At 43.7% G+C, this 13,395-nt stretch overlaps 1 pseudogene; it reads right to left on the bottom strand.

Moving 5' to 3' along the window:
• Positions 1 to 6,814: 6,814 nt before the first annotated feature.
• LOC116818111 (polymeric immunoglobulin receptor-like) lies at positions 6,815 to 11,799 on the bottom strand (annotated as a pseudogene).
• Positions 11,800 to 13,395: the final 1,596 nt, after the last annotated feature.

Below are 13,395 nucleotides of genomic sequence, written 5' to 3'. Positions count from 1 at the left end.
GGATCATTTTGTTAAGTTCCCTGTATAGGAAAGGGGGACTAAGCTGGTGTCTCAGGCTCAAATCAAACCCCAAAGAAAAAAGGGGTGCATTTTAATAGACATATTTCCTGAGCATGGAAATGTGATGCATTAAAATGCACCCCTTTTTGCTTTGTAGTTTGATTGGAGCCTGAAAGACCATCTCGTTCCCCTTTCCCATGACTCTTGTGATCAAGAACTGAGGATCATCTTTTGACACAGCTTCTACCAGGACAGTTGAGACCAGTTGGATTGTTTTTGCTATTATGGCCTTGTCTCTGCTGCAAACTGCATGATAGAATCCTAGAAATATAGGGCTGGAAGGGCCCTTGAGAAGCCATCAAGTCCAGCCCTCTGCACTGTGGCAGGACCAAGTAAACCTAGATCATCCCTGACAGGTGTTTATTCAGTCTGTTCTTAAAACCCTCCGGTGACGGGGATTCCACAACCTCCCTTGGAAGCCTGTTCCAGAGCTTAACTACCCTTACAGGTAGGTTAAATACTAGGAAAAACTTTCTAAGTGTCCCTTGCCGCGGATTAAGTCCGTTACTTCTTGTCCTACCTTCAGTGGACATGGAGAGCAATTGTTCACTGTCCTCTTTGAAACAACTCTTAAGATATTGGAAGACTGTTATCAGCTCACCCCTCGGTCTTCTTTCCTCAAGCCTCAGCACGCCCAGGTTTTTCAACCCTTCCTCATAGATTTTCTAAACCTTTGAGCATTTTTGTTGTTCTCCTCTGGACTCTTTCCAGTTTGTCCACATCCTCCCCAAATTGTAGTGCCCAGAACTGGACACAGTACTCAAGTCAGGGCCTCACCAGTGCCAAGTAGAGCTGTACACTTCCATCCTGTGTCTTACATACAACATGCCTGTTAATACACCCCAGAATGATATTAGCCTTTTTTGCAGCTGCATCACATTAATGACTCCTATGTAGTTTGTGGTCCACTGTAACCCCCAGATCCTTTTCAGCAGTACTACCTCCGAGGCAGTTATTCCCCATTTTGTAGTTGTGCATTAATTTAAACCTTGTGCACTTGTCTTCATTGAATTTCATCTTGTTAGTTTCAGACCAGTTTTGAATTTTAAACCTGTCCTCCAAAGTGTTTGCAAACCCTCCCAGTTTGGTGTCATCTGCAGATTTTATAAGCATACTCTCCATTCCATAATCCAAGTTATTAATGAAAATATTGAATAGTATCGGATTCAGGAATGATCCTTGCAGGACCCCACTAGATACGCCCTTCTAATTTGACAACAAACTATTGATAACTACTCTGCGAGTACGATCTTTCAACCAGTTGTGGACCCACCTTATAGTAAATTCAACTGGACCACATTTCCCTAGTTTGCTTATGAGAATGTCATGTGGGAATGTGTCAAAAGCCTTAAAAAAAACAATCAAGGTATAGCACATCTACTGCTTTCTCCATCCACTCTAGGTCAGTAATGCTATCGAAGAAGGACATTAGGTTAGTTTGCCATGGTTTGTTCTTGACAAATCCATTCTGACTGTCCCTTATAATCCCATTATCCTCCAGGTGGTTACAAAGTGATTGTTTAATAATTTGCTCTAGTATCTTTCCAGGTTTCAAAGTTAGGCAGACTGGTCTATAATTCCCTGGGTACACCTTGTTCCTCTTTTTTATAGATACGTACTAGGTTTGCCCTTCACCAGTTTTCAGGGACCTGTCCTGTCCTCCAGGAGTTCTCAAAGATAATTGAAAACAGCTCCGAGATTGTTTCTGGTAATTCCTTAAGTATCCAAGGATGAATTCAGCAGGCCCTGCTGATTTGAATATATCTATCTTATTTAAATAAATATTCTTTACCTATGTTGGTTTACATTCCTTCCCTTAGTGGTCAATATTAATTGTGTTGACTATCTGGTCATCATTAACCTTTTTAGTGAATACTGAAGCAACCTAGGCATTAAGCACCTCAGCTTTGTTGATGTCATCATTTGTTAGCTCTCCTTCCCTGCTAAGTAGAGGACCTGCACTTTTCTTGGTCTTTCTCTTGCTCCTAATGTATTTAAAAACATCTTATTGCCTTTTATGTCACTTGCCAGGTGTAACTCATTTTGTGCATTAGCCTTTCTCTAATTTTGTCCCTACATACTTCTGCTGTTTCTTTGCATTCCTCCTTATCAATTTGACCATATTTCCACTTTTTGTAGGATTCTTTCTCTATTTTCAGATTATTAAAGAGCTCCTGCTGGAGCCAGATTGGCCTCTTATGATGCTTCAATATTAGAACTAACATCAGCCTTAGCCAAGGGCTGTCCTGTTTAACATTGTGTCAGCGGATTGCAGTTAGCCCTATGATCCACTCAATGATTAACCATGACCAGATGAGGCTATGTTACACCCAACAGTCCGTCACTACACTAAGTGATAGGTCATGTTAGTTAAGATGTTTTCCAGCAGGAAGTAATTTTTGAGCGCAGATAATCCCTGTCTGGATCTGGCCCAGGGCAGGGTCTTCTCGTTGCTTGGTCTTGTTTGTGCAGTTCCCTCATGGAAGAGGCCACTCTGAGTTCCTCTGAGAATGTGCAAAGCTTTTCCATTCCATTTATAACTCCATAGCTCCTTGTTCTCACCGTGCAGTGGAAGGTAAGAGTCCATGGTGCGGGGCCCTCCACTTCCATATTAAACCTTGATATTCCACGTGTGGGACACAGATTTCTCTTTGAAGAAGGGTACCCATGACCATCTCAGTCCTTAGCAACTCTGCTGGGATTGCCACCTATACTTAACTGTGATGGTGATTTTAGGATGTTTGGGCACCTGCCTTCTGGGAACTTGACTGAGATCCAATAACCTCATTGCACATTAAGCAGTTTGGTAACTACGTTAGGTTATGGTACACCTGAGTCAGCAAGTGAGCCAGACTCTACTCTCATCTACCCTGGTGTAACTCCACTGACTGCAGTTGAGCTACTCTGAATTCACTGTGGTGTGAATTTGCCCCCCCAAACCTCCTTCTGGTTCTGCCTGTGGGTTGTGATGGAGCAGGCAGTGAAGAGGGTGAATTATTAATATTTTTTACTTCTCTAACACCATTGTGTGTTGTCTCAAAGGTCTTTGCAGGCAGTGAGCGCAGCACCTGTGTTGCAGAGGAATTATCATCCCAGCATTGCAGAGGAGGAAATGAAAGCCTGTCTTGCATGTGTTTTGAGATCCCATAGGAACCATTATATGAGTTCCAGGCATTATAACAACCAAACTAACCCCCCAGATTGCTCCCAATGATCCATTCTATGGAATCAAAGAGAGCCAGGGCCAGGACCAATGGAACAGATATTTCCACAGGAGCCTGGCATGGAGACATCAGACTCACACCATTCAGCAAAAACAACGAGGAGTCCTTGTGGCACCTTTGAGACTAACAAATTTATTTGAGCATGAGCTTTTGTGGACTAAAACCCACTTCATCAGGTGCATGCAGTGGAAGATACTGTAGGAAAATATATATACGCAGAGAACATGAAAAAATGGATGTTGTCAGGGTTCATACTTTGTATTTTCAGTTTAACAGAGTTGTTACAGCCTTCAGCATTGTACAGAACATGGAGTAAGAGTAAGGTTGCCAACAGTATTTAAAAAATACAGGACCAGTTTCTTGGTAGTGCCCATCTGTCAGTGCTACTCAGATTTGACCTGGCTGCCCCTCTGTGCATGACAGAGAGGAGTCCATGCCAAATTCTGGACTGCTCTGGCAACACTCTACATTGAAACAGATGATAAAAGGCACTCAGTACTAATTTTGGTTTGGGACAGGCAATTTTTTATTTAAATAAGGGGCATCCCTAAAGATACGGGACTGTTGTCAATCCTACGAAACTGGGCCCATCTTCAACCAGCACAGCAGAGAACTTCCGTGGATATTTGTCATAGCCCTGCTAAAGCTCTCTCTGCTGGAAACTCACCAGGCTACTGTTCAGTACCGTAGCTAGGGAGGGTGCAGGGGAAGCGGCTTCCCCTCAGCACACTTTCCAGCACATTTTCCAAAAGCGATGCCTTAGTTAGGGGTTACACAACAATGTTGACACCACTCACAATTACCATGTCCTCATAGACAATCATACCTAAAAAGAATCATCTGACTGGACAACCTACAGCATATGAAACCTCACTCTTGATCATTACGTTGTTTGCTTCAGGGACAAAAATTGTGAAATCCTTAACAAGCATCAGCTCCATCATAATCTCTCCACCACTGAGAAGACAGCTATACAGCCCCTGAAATCCATCCCCCAGATAATGATCGAATCAGCCAATAATAGCAGTACTATTGTAGTCCTTAACCTTGATGACTATGTTAACAAGGCAAATTGTTAACTCTCTGACACCATCTACTATAAAGAACTCAAAAAAGACCCCAATACCACCACAGCTCATGCAGGAATTTAAGGATATCATCAAATTCTTCCCCAAACAACTCCAAGAACAACTCTGCAGCCTCATTCCCCACAAACTCACCCCAGAGACCAGCTGCGTGGTTCACAAGATACACAGACTGGGGAACCCAGGCAGACCCATCATATCTGGCCGTGGCACACTTACTGAAGGAATATCGGGACTCATAGAAACCATCCTCACACTACTCACCACACAAAGGGCCAACTTCCTCCATGACACAACTGACTTTCTCCATAAACTCTGCAACATTAACAACCTCCCTCAGAACACCATCCTTACCACCATGGATATCACTTCCCTATACAGCAATGTCCTTCACAATAGATGGCATAGCTGCCTGCCTCAAATATTTACAAGAGAATGGACAACACTCAGGTATCCCCCCCAAACACATCACCAAACTCATCCATTTCATTCTCACCCCTGACAATTTTACTTTCAAGAGAAAACACCTTGTCCCAACCATGAGAACATCATATTACGATGGCTCCCCAATATGCCAACCTCTTCATGGGCCAGCTTGAAGAAGAATTTCTGGACAAATGAACCATGAAACCAATGATATACTTGAGATAAATCAATGATATTTTCATCCTCTGAGCAGCCAAATTAAACTCCCTCCTAGATTTCCACTTCAACAACCACCATCCATCCATTAAACTCTCTCTGGAACACTCCCGTGTTAGCATCAATTCCTGGACACAATGATCAGCTTCAACAATGAAATCCTACAGACAACTATATACAAGATACCCAGGGATCACCACACCTACCTTCACAGATCCAGTAACCACCCCCCAACATACCAATAAATGTGCTATCTGCAGATAGGCACTCAGATACCACAGAACATGTTCCAAGAAGAAAGTCGGGGATACGCACCTTATCACACTCAAAACCACCTTCACTAAACAAGGACACTCCACCAGAAAAGTAGATTGTATCGTGGAACGGGCCACGCATATACCCAAAGAGAATCTGCTTCAGTGCAGAAATAAAACTCTCTCCAACCGCACACCCCTAGTTGTCACCTACCACCCGACATTGGAACCCATATGGAGAATCATCAAACAACTATAATCCATACTCGATGGGGACCTCATTCTGAAAGAAATCTTTCCTGAACCCTCTCTTCTGGCCTTCAAACAACCCCCCAGCTTCTCCAGGCTCATCATCAGAAGTAAATTCCCCACAGACCAGTACACCCGAATCAAAGTGGCATTAAACTCTATCAGAACAACAGATGCAAAACCTGCAGACATATCTTCACTACTGCAATGATAACACCCCACACCTCCCAACACACCTTTCAAGATGTCTGGATCCTACACATGCCTCTCCCAATATGTGGTGTACCTCATCCAGTGCACTAAATGCCCCAATAACAACTATGTCGGTGAAACAAGACAATCATTACTCTCTCAAGTGAGCTGACACAAAAACACGATAAAAGACAAAAACACCAGATCACCTGTGGGTGAACACTTTTTTTCACAAAGCGATCATTCTATATCTAACCTATCATTCCTTATCCTCAAAGGAAACCTGCACAACAGCTTCAAAAGATGAGTCTGGGAGCTTAAATTCATAACTTTGCTAGACACTAAAAAAAGTGGAGTGAATAGAGACACTGGATTTGTGGCTAATTACAACAATCTGTAACCACTAAACCTCCCTCCCCCAGCTTTCTTTTCCCCTTTCTCCTCTGTAATTGGAAGGGTGTTTATGGGCCACTTCACCTTGAATGGTCCCTTGAAATGTGTGTTAACTACTTATGCTAAACAATCTGTCCCGCCTTGTATTTAGATTTGCCACTCTGATTTACATTTCCCAGACCTGATGAAAAGCTGTGTGTAAGCTGGAAAGCTTGTCTCTCTCACCAACAGAAATTGGTCCAATAACAAATATTACCTCAACCACCGCGACTCTCTATAGCAGTTATCATATTCTTCTCTAGTTTTATCTTTGTGGAATCTATGAATTTTGCCATATTACTGTTCAGCCACATTTTCCAGATTAAACACCAGTTCTAATATCTGACACTGGCATGTCCCCCGCCCCCACCATTAACCTGAATCTATGTTAACAATTGCCCACTTACTCCTCTTTCTGTTAGTCAGTTTCTGATAGGAGACTGCTCTTTGCCTCTCACCCCCAGGATGGTATGGTTTCCATAATAACTTCTTGTGAAGGATTTTGTCAAAGACTTTTTACCACTTTAAATTAGATCTGCCAGTGCTCTTTTGTCCACTACTTTGTTGATATGCTCAAAGAACTCTACTAGATTAGTGAGGAACGATTTTTCTTGATCAAACCTCTGCTTGTTTGTCCCTATCCTATCATATTCAGCTAGGTGTTTTATAACTTTAACTATTGTTTCAACCAGTTGAACTGGCACTGAAGGAAAGTTCCCTTGGTGCTCTGTGATTCTTGGTTGTACCTGAAATCTGTGGAGGTGGAGTTAAGAACAGGTTTTGAGTGTGCAGTACTTGGCAAGATTGTCGTATTTAAACCTGCAAATAAAACATATTGAGAGGAACAATCAGCCTGTTTCAGAGATAAGACATTGAGCTCAGCATCTCCCCACATCACACTCAGCCCAGGTCTGCACTACACACTTACTGTGGTATAATTATGTTGCTCAGGGGAATGAAAAATCCACACCCCTGAGTGATGTCATTATACCACCCTAACCCCTCCAGGTAGACAGCGCTATATCAGCAGGAGATCTTCTCCCACTGACATAGCTACCGCCTCCCATGGAGGTAGAGTTATTAAGCCAACGGGAAAACTTAATTATAATGGCTTTTATAGTTAAAGCTACTGAGTTTCTCAAAAGTCTAGTAGTATTTCCTATTTACAGTGAAGGGTGAAATAGAAAGAATAAAATAAAAATAATGAGGTACTATGCTTTAGATGTCAGATCTTTAAAAATGGATGCAATTGTTAAGTCTGGAATCAAGAACTAGTAATGGTGCTTCAGCATTAGAGATTAAGGCATCCTTTTTACTATTTTTTCCCTTGAGCCTAAATTAGAATCAATATTATCAGTTTCACCTAAATATTAATTTATACACTAAATACCATACAACAAGGTGTGATGGGGCAGCTGCCCCTCACTGGCAGAAAGGGGTTAAAAGCAGCCCCTAGGGAGGCTGCGGTGGAGGCAGCCAATTAGAAAGGGGCTGAAAGGAGCAGCCAGTCATGGCCCAGCAGGCTGGTATAAGAGAGGCTGCAAGGCACAGCAGAGTTCAGTAGCTGAATAGAGCTTGAGGGGAGAAGACCAGGCTCTTACCAGGAAGAAGGAGCTCCAACACCTGGGATAATGCAATGCTGCAAGCAGGGACTGGAGGGCTAGAGAGAGCTCCTGGCATACTGCTAGGGGCTGCAGGCTGAGGCCCTAAGGTAAAGACAGAAAAAGGTGCTGGAGTCACATGGGAAGTGGCCCTGAGGCAATGAACTGCAATTGCCATTCAGGGCAGTGGCTGGACAGAGCTTGCAGGTCACCTGGAAGGGAGGAACACAGAGCGTGGCACAGCTGGAAGGGGGGAGTGTCACTGATGAGGACGCTGCAGTCCTGGGATGAAAGTGACAGTGGTGAGGCATCACCAGAGAAGAGCACCCTGATGAGTAGAGCTAATTCCTATGACAGCCAGCAGGAGGTACCAGAGTGGTGAGTCCCACTCTGTCACACAAGGTGTAGCTAAAATAATGTTTCTAAACTCCATCTTTTTGTCACCGCGTGCTTCCCCCTCATCTGTCTGTTGTATCTACTTTTGAATCATCTTTATATTTGGATTGCAAACACTTCAGAACATGGATTATATATAGAGAGAGAGTCACTTTGAGGAAATCGCTAGAAATGTTTATTTAAAAATGAAATATTTTAGTCTTCCTAATGTCTGGCAAACCAAAAAATTAAATTTTTGCACATCTCTAATTCTGATACAGACTGACTGTCGAATAGCTTCTCCTGGACATGATTATCTCCACCTTTCTGTATTGCTCTACAGACATCTTCAAAAACCAACCATAGAAAGTAGCTGGCCTCCTATAGATAGTTCATAAATTTAATTTATTTAAAGAAACATACAGTCAATTTGAGGGAATAACTAGAACTAGAGTTAATTAAAATATGGGCCAGAATTGAGTAGTATCTACACTAGCTATATTGAAAACCAAGTGTTTGGCTGCTATGCAGGTGCTTAAATACTGTGAGGTTGTCGGCCATAGAAATACCTAGATAGAAATAGTTGAACACAAGTAAAAGGGAGACAAGAAATTAATATTTAAATAGGTCATTAAAAACAGAAATAGTCACATGGCTGAAGTCCTGGTCTCAGCTGATGTTCTACATCAGTGCCTAGTGTGAGCCATGATAGAGGAGACAAGGGTTTTGGGTGGATGGAATTCTGGAATAATCTGGGAGGAGGTAGAGAGAGGAGGGAGAAAGAGGGGAAAGTGGGGCTGAAATCAGCATCCCCCACACCAATTATTCCCTACCAATAAATACTCACCCTTGGTAACAGCCAGTTTAACTTCAATTATTCTGTAAAGCCTGGGAGACTTGTAGGGCACACACTGTTACATCCCTGCATCATCTACCTGTAGTTTCTCCATGGTGATAGTAACAACCCCTTTCTGGGTGTCGCTGTGTATCCCGGCTCTGCCTTTCTGAGCCCAGTTTTGATATCTGAGGTACCCGTGATCAGTGTTGACCAATACAACACCCCCATTCTGAACTGTACTTCTGCACAAGGCTTTCTTCACCAGTTTGTAATCCTGTGCGTGGTATGGACAATGGGCAGAGATTCTGCACCTCCATAAGCTTGTATTCTTGGACTTCTGGAAAAGACAAAAACTGGTCAGTATGATCTGGTTGAGAGGTACAATGACGTACATTTCCTATGAGCGTCATATGCCCAAGAGGCCAAATTCTTCCCTGGTGTAGCTCCATTCACTGGTTTCAGTTGAGTTACAGGAGGGGTGAATGTGAACTGGTGTATTTGGTCTTGTATGCCGCAAAAATCGACTGTGTGGGCTGTTCCCTTTGCACTCGATCATCCCAAAGTCTCGCAGGGTGAGGGAAGCTATGGATCCTTTCCAGGCCAGATTCTCCAAATTACTCAGTGTGGAGAGTGCACTCTGGGTCCTGAGCTCTTGGAAATCTGGCCCTGATTGTTGGGACTCAGCACTTTAAACTATACCCCTCCGAATCTGCTTCTTGCATAAATAAACGTAACAATATAAATTGACAGCCCCTGCCCCCCCAGAAGCCATTAGAGGGGAAACAAGAAAAGACTATTCTAACAAGAAGCATGAATGGTCTGTTGGCTGAATTGCTGAGGTTAGCTGGTGATTCAGAGCAGTTCCCAGTGTGAGACAGGAGAGAGGATACAAGGGTTTGTGGAAGGTGACAGAGTCTGGGAGCAGGCAGGGGAATCGATACAGACAGGGGAGAGATGATAAAGTGGGGGAAGGAACTGGGATTCTAGTCAGTAGAAAAGACAGTTCTCCTGAGAGGAAATTAACTCACCCTTGGAAACATCCAATTTAATTGTCTTTAGTGGATACAGTGTATGGGATGTGTCATAACGCGCACACCAGTACACTCCAGATTCCTGCACCTGAAGCTTCTCGCTGGTGATGGTTACAATCCCATTGCCGATGTCATCCTCTATCTTGGCTCTTCCAGAGGTAACCTTGTTGTGGTATCTATCTGATGTGTAAGAGGTGCTAACTAATGGAAAGCATTTCTCATCTCTCAGCTGGCACCAGGTTTTTCATGTTGCACTGTAATACCAGTAATTGTAGCGACACTCAACAATAAGCCTCTGCCCCTACACTCTGCTCACCACTGTGTCAAGCTCTTGTGCCTCGAATCCTTGAAAACACCAAACCTGCTCAGTAAGAGCTGGGATGGAGCAGGGCTGCCTGCTGCCCCCTCTATGTCCTGCACTCAAGTGCTTGGACTAAACATAGCCCAAGAACTAGAGCCTGGGAAGAATAGAGATGAACCAGAACAAGCAGCAATTACAAATCATTCCCCTAACACCTGCCTTGAGCACCTTCAAAAACAGTAACATATCTTGGAGTATCTCCTGCATGTGTCTCCTGCACCCAGTACATTTCCTCAGTTTGTATTCCTATGTTCTTTGTTTATTTTCAGCATTTTGGGTGGAGGAATAGCTCAGTGGTTTGAGCATTAACTCCCCCTAAACCCAGGGTTGTGAGTTCAATCCTTGAGGGGGCCACTTAAGGATCTGGAGCAAAAATCAGTACTTAGTCCTGCTAGTGAAGGTAGGGGGCTGGACTCAATGACATTTCAAGCTCCCTTCCAGTTCTAGGAGATAGGTATATCTCCGATTATTTATTAATCTCTCTGGTGATTAAAGTCCCTGTGCCATCTCTGCCTATTTGCATGTAGGTAGCTGGCAGTAAACCAGCCCAAATCTTAACCCATTGCAATAGCAGACATATTAATAGTATTAAATCACATTAGATGTCCAGATCTCACAAAAGATTTACCTTTTATTTAAAAGCTAAGCAAAACAACCTTAGATTGCATGGAGCTGATTCTGATCTCACATCAGTTTCACATAGGTTTAACCCTATAGCTATCAATGCAGTTATGCCTGATTTACCCTGTAGTGAGTGAAAGTAGAATCAATGAGGTCCCATTGCCTTAAAATCTCTCCTCAGTGAACAGCTCTCTTTCAGATGGCAGTTCTCTGTATTAGCATGGAGTTGGACTGGATGAATTTTTCAATCTCTCATTTTTTATCATTCTAGGAATTTTGCTTTCACATCTAAGATCTGACCTTTCCAATGCCACATCATTTGCAAATGTATTGAGTAAAGCGAGACTGTCTAGGAAGGAGTACGGCAGGAAGGGATCTAGGGGTTATAGTGGCCCACAAGCTAAATGAGTCAACAGTGTGATTCTGTTGCAAAAAAAGCAAACATGATTCTGGGATGCATTAACAGGTGTGTTGTGAGCAAGACACGAGAAGTCATTCTTCCACTCTACTCTGCGCAGTTTAGGCCTCAGCTGGAGTATTGTGTCCAGTTCTGGGCACCACATTTCAAGAAAGATGTGGAGAAATTGGAGAGGGTCCAGAGAAGAGCAACAAGAATGAAAACGCCTAGAAAACATGACCACGAAAGGACAGCTGAAAGAATGGGTTTGTTTTGTCTGGAAAGAGGAAAAAGTGGAGGAAACATGATTACAGGTTATCTCAGGTAGCTTAACAGGGTGTCCTAAGGAAAGGAGAAACTTCACCTGGTCGCCTTCGTAGGCAATAGGAACTAGAAGCAATGGTCTTAAACTGCAGCAAGGAGAGTTTAATAGACATTAGGGAAAAGTTCCCAAGTGTAGGGTTGTTTAAATACTGAAATAAATTGCCTAGGGAGGTTGTGGAATCTCCATCTCTGGAGATATTTAAGAGTAGGTTAGATAAATGTCTATCAGGGATGGTCTAGACAGTATTTGGTCCTGCCATGAGGGCAGGGGACTGGACTCAATGACCTCTCGAGGTCCCTTCCAGTCCTAGAATCTATGAATATCTATGAATAATTTCAGATGATTTAGGGACACAAATCTTTAGATCGCAAACCCTGCCCCTCCGTAACTGAAGGAAAACGAAACTGGCCAGATAGTTCCTGCCCATCTCTGTGTTATATCGCCTAGTGTTAATAATATTTATTATGGTAATGGTAAGAACAGAACCCTATTATGCTTGGTGCTGTACAAATGTAAAGTAAGATATTAGCTCTGCCCCAAGAAGCATGCAGTCTAAATTGGCAACATCAGCAAAAGGTAGAAGAAAGAGAATACACAAGTAGAGTGAGCGATGTGATGGCTGCAAAAGTGAAGTCCTCAGTAGTTCTCAATGTTAAGTCCGTGGACCATTGCTGGTCTGCAGAGCCCCACCTGGAGAGAACATCATAAGGAACAAGCAGTGGAAACTGAGGTGCTCAGATATGACATTGATTGGAGCCATGTGCACCTTGGGCCAGCGTAGAGGGGTAGTTTGCCCATGGGCTGGACATCCTGGGGCTAACCCAGCCCTGATTACCAGATGAGCCCCATCTAAGAGGAATCAGGTGATTCCAATATAAAAGGCAGCAGGAACAAGTCTCCTATGGTGAGGGGACTGCAGAGTGAAGGTGCAGGGAAAGAGGGTCTCCTGCAGTGATCTCCCAGGAAGGGACAGTACTTCAGGGAATAGGGGCTGGGCCGCAGAAAGTAAGATCTTTTCCTCGGGGAGCCGGGAAGGCATGTTTCCCTCCCTGCCAGATTGGCCCAGGCTATGGTGATTTATGCTAGCTGAGGTTCTGGTGTGACATGTCTGGGCGGATTAGCAAGCTCCTTCCTGTGCTCTGTTTTTCACTCTCTTGACAGCACATTTGACAAACTGAATAGGGAAAATGTAGCCCAGGATCCCACCTGCCCCTGGCAAGGAAAGTCCGTGTAACCCCCAAAGTATCACAGCACTCCTCCGCCTTCCTGAGATGCAGCACAGCAGCAGCAGGAATCTAAGCTCCGTGCTGGTCTTCACGACAAGCCAAGGATCACGGCTGGAATACATTGTGTGGAAAGTGAAATAGAGTTTTAGAAAGTAGTTTCTTTCTGAGCCCTCTTCTATCCACACTGCAGCTGCATGAGGAATTGGCTGAGGTCTTGCCTGAGGTCTTGTATTTAGGGAAGTGGACGGCATTTGGCAATGAGAGGGCTAAGCCAGTCCAGAAGGAAGGGGCCATTTACGTGTCCCCCATGAGCACTCTCATTGGTTGACCTTTGACAGACTGGACAATACGTTCACTTTGTTCAGATCCCTGTGGGCAAAGGGGAAAGGACTAGTGAGTCAGGTCCTGATGAGAAGCCCAAAACTCCCTTTGGCGGGGGGGAGGGAGGGGTGCTATAATGCCTCTCACTTCTATGCTTGGAA

This window comes from Chelonoidis abingdonii, chromosome 4 (genome assembly GCF_003597395.2).
Source record: "Chelonoidis abingdonii isolate Lonesome George chromosome 4, CheloAbing_2.0, whole genome shotgun sequence".
Classification (NCBI taxonomy): Eukaryota; Metazoa; Chordata; order Testudines; family Testudinidae; genus Chelonoidis; species Chelonoidis abingdonii.
This window is presented reverse-complemented; position numbering and strand designations above follow the sequence as displayed.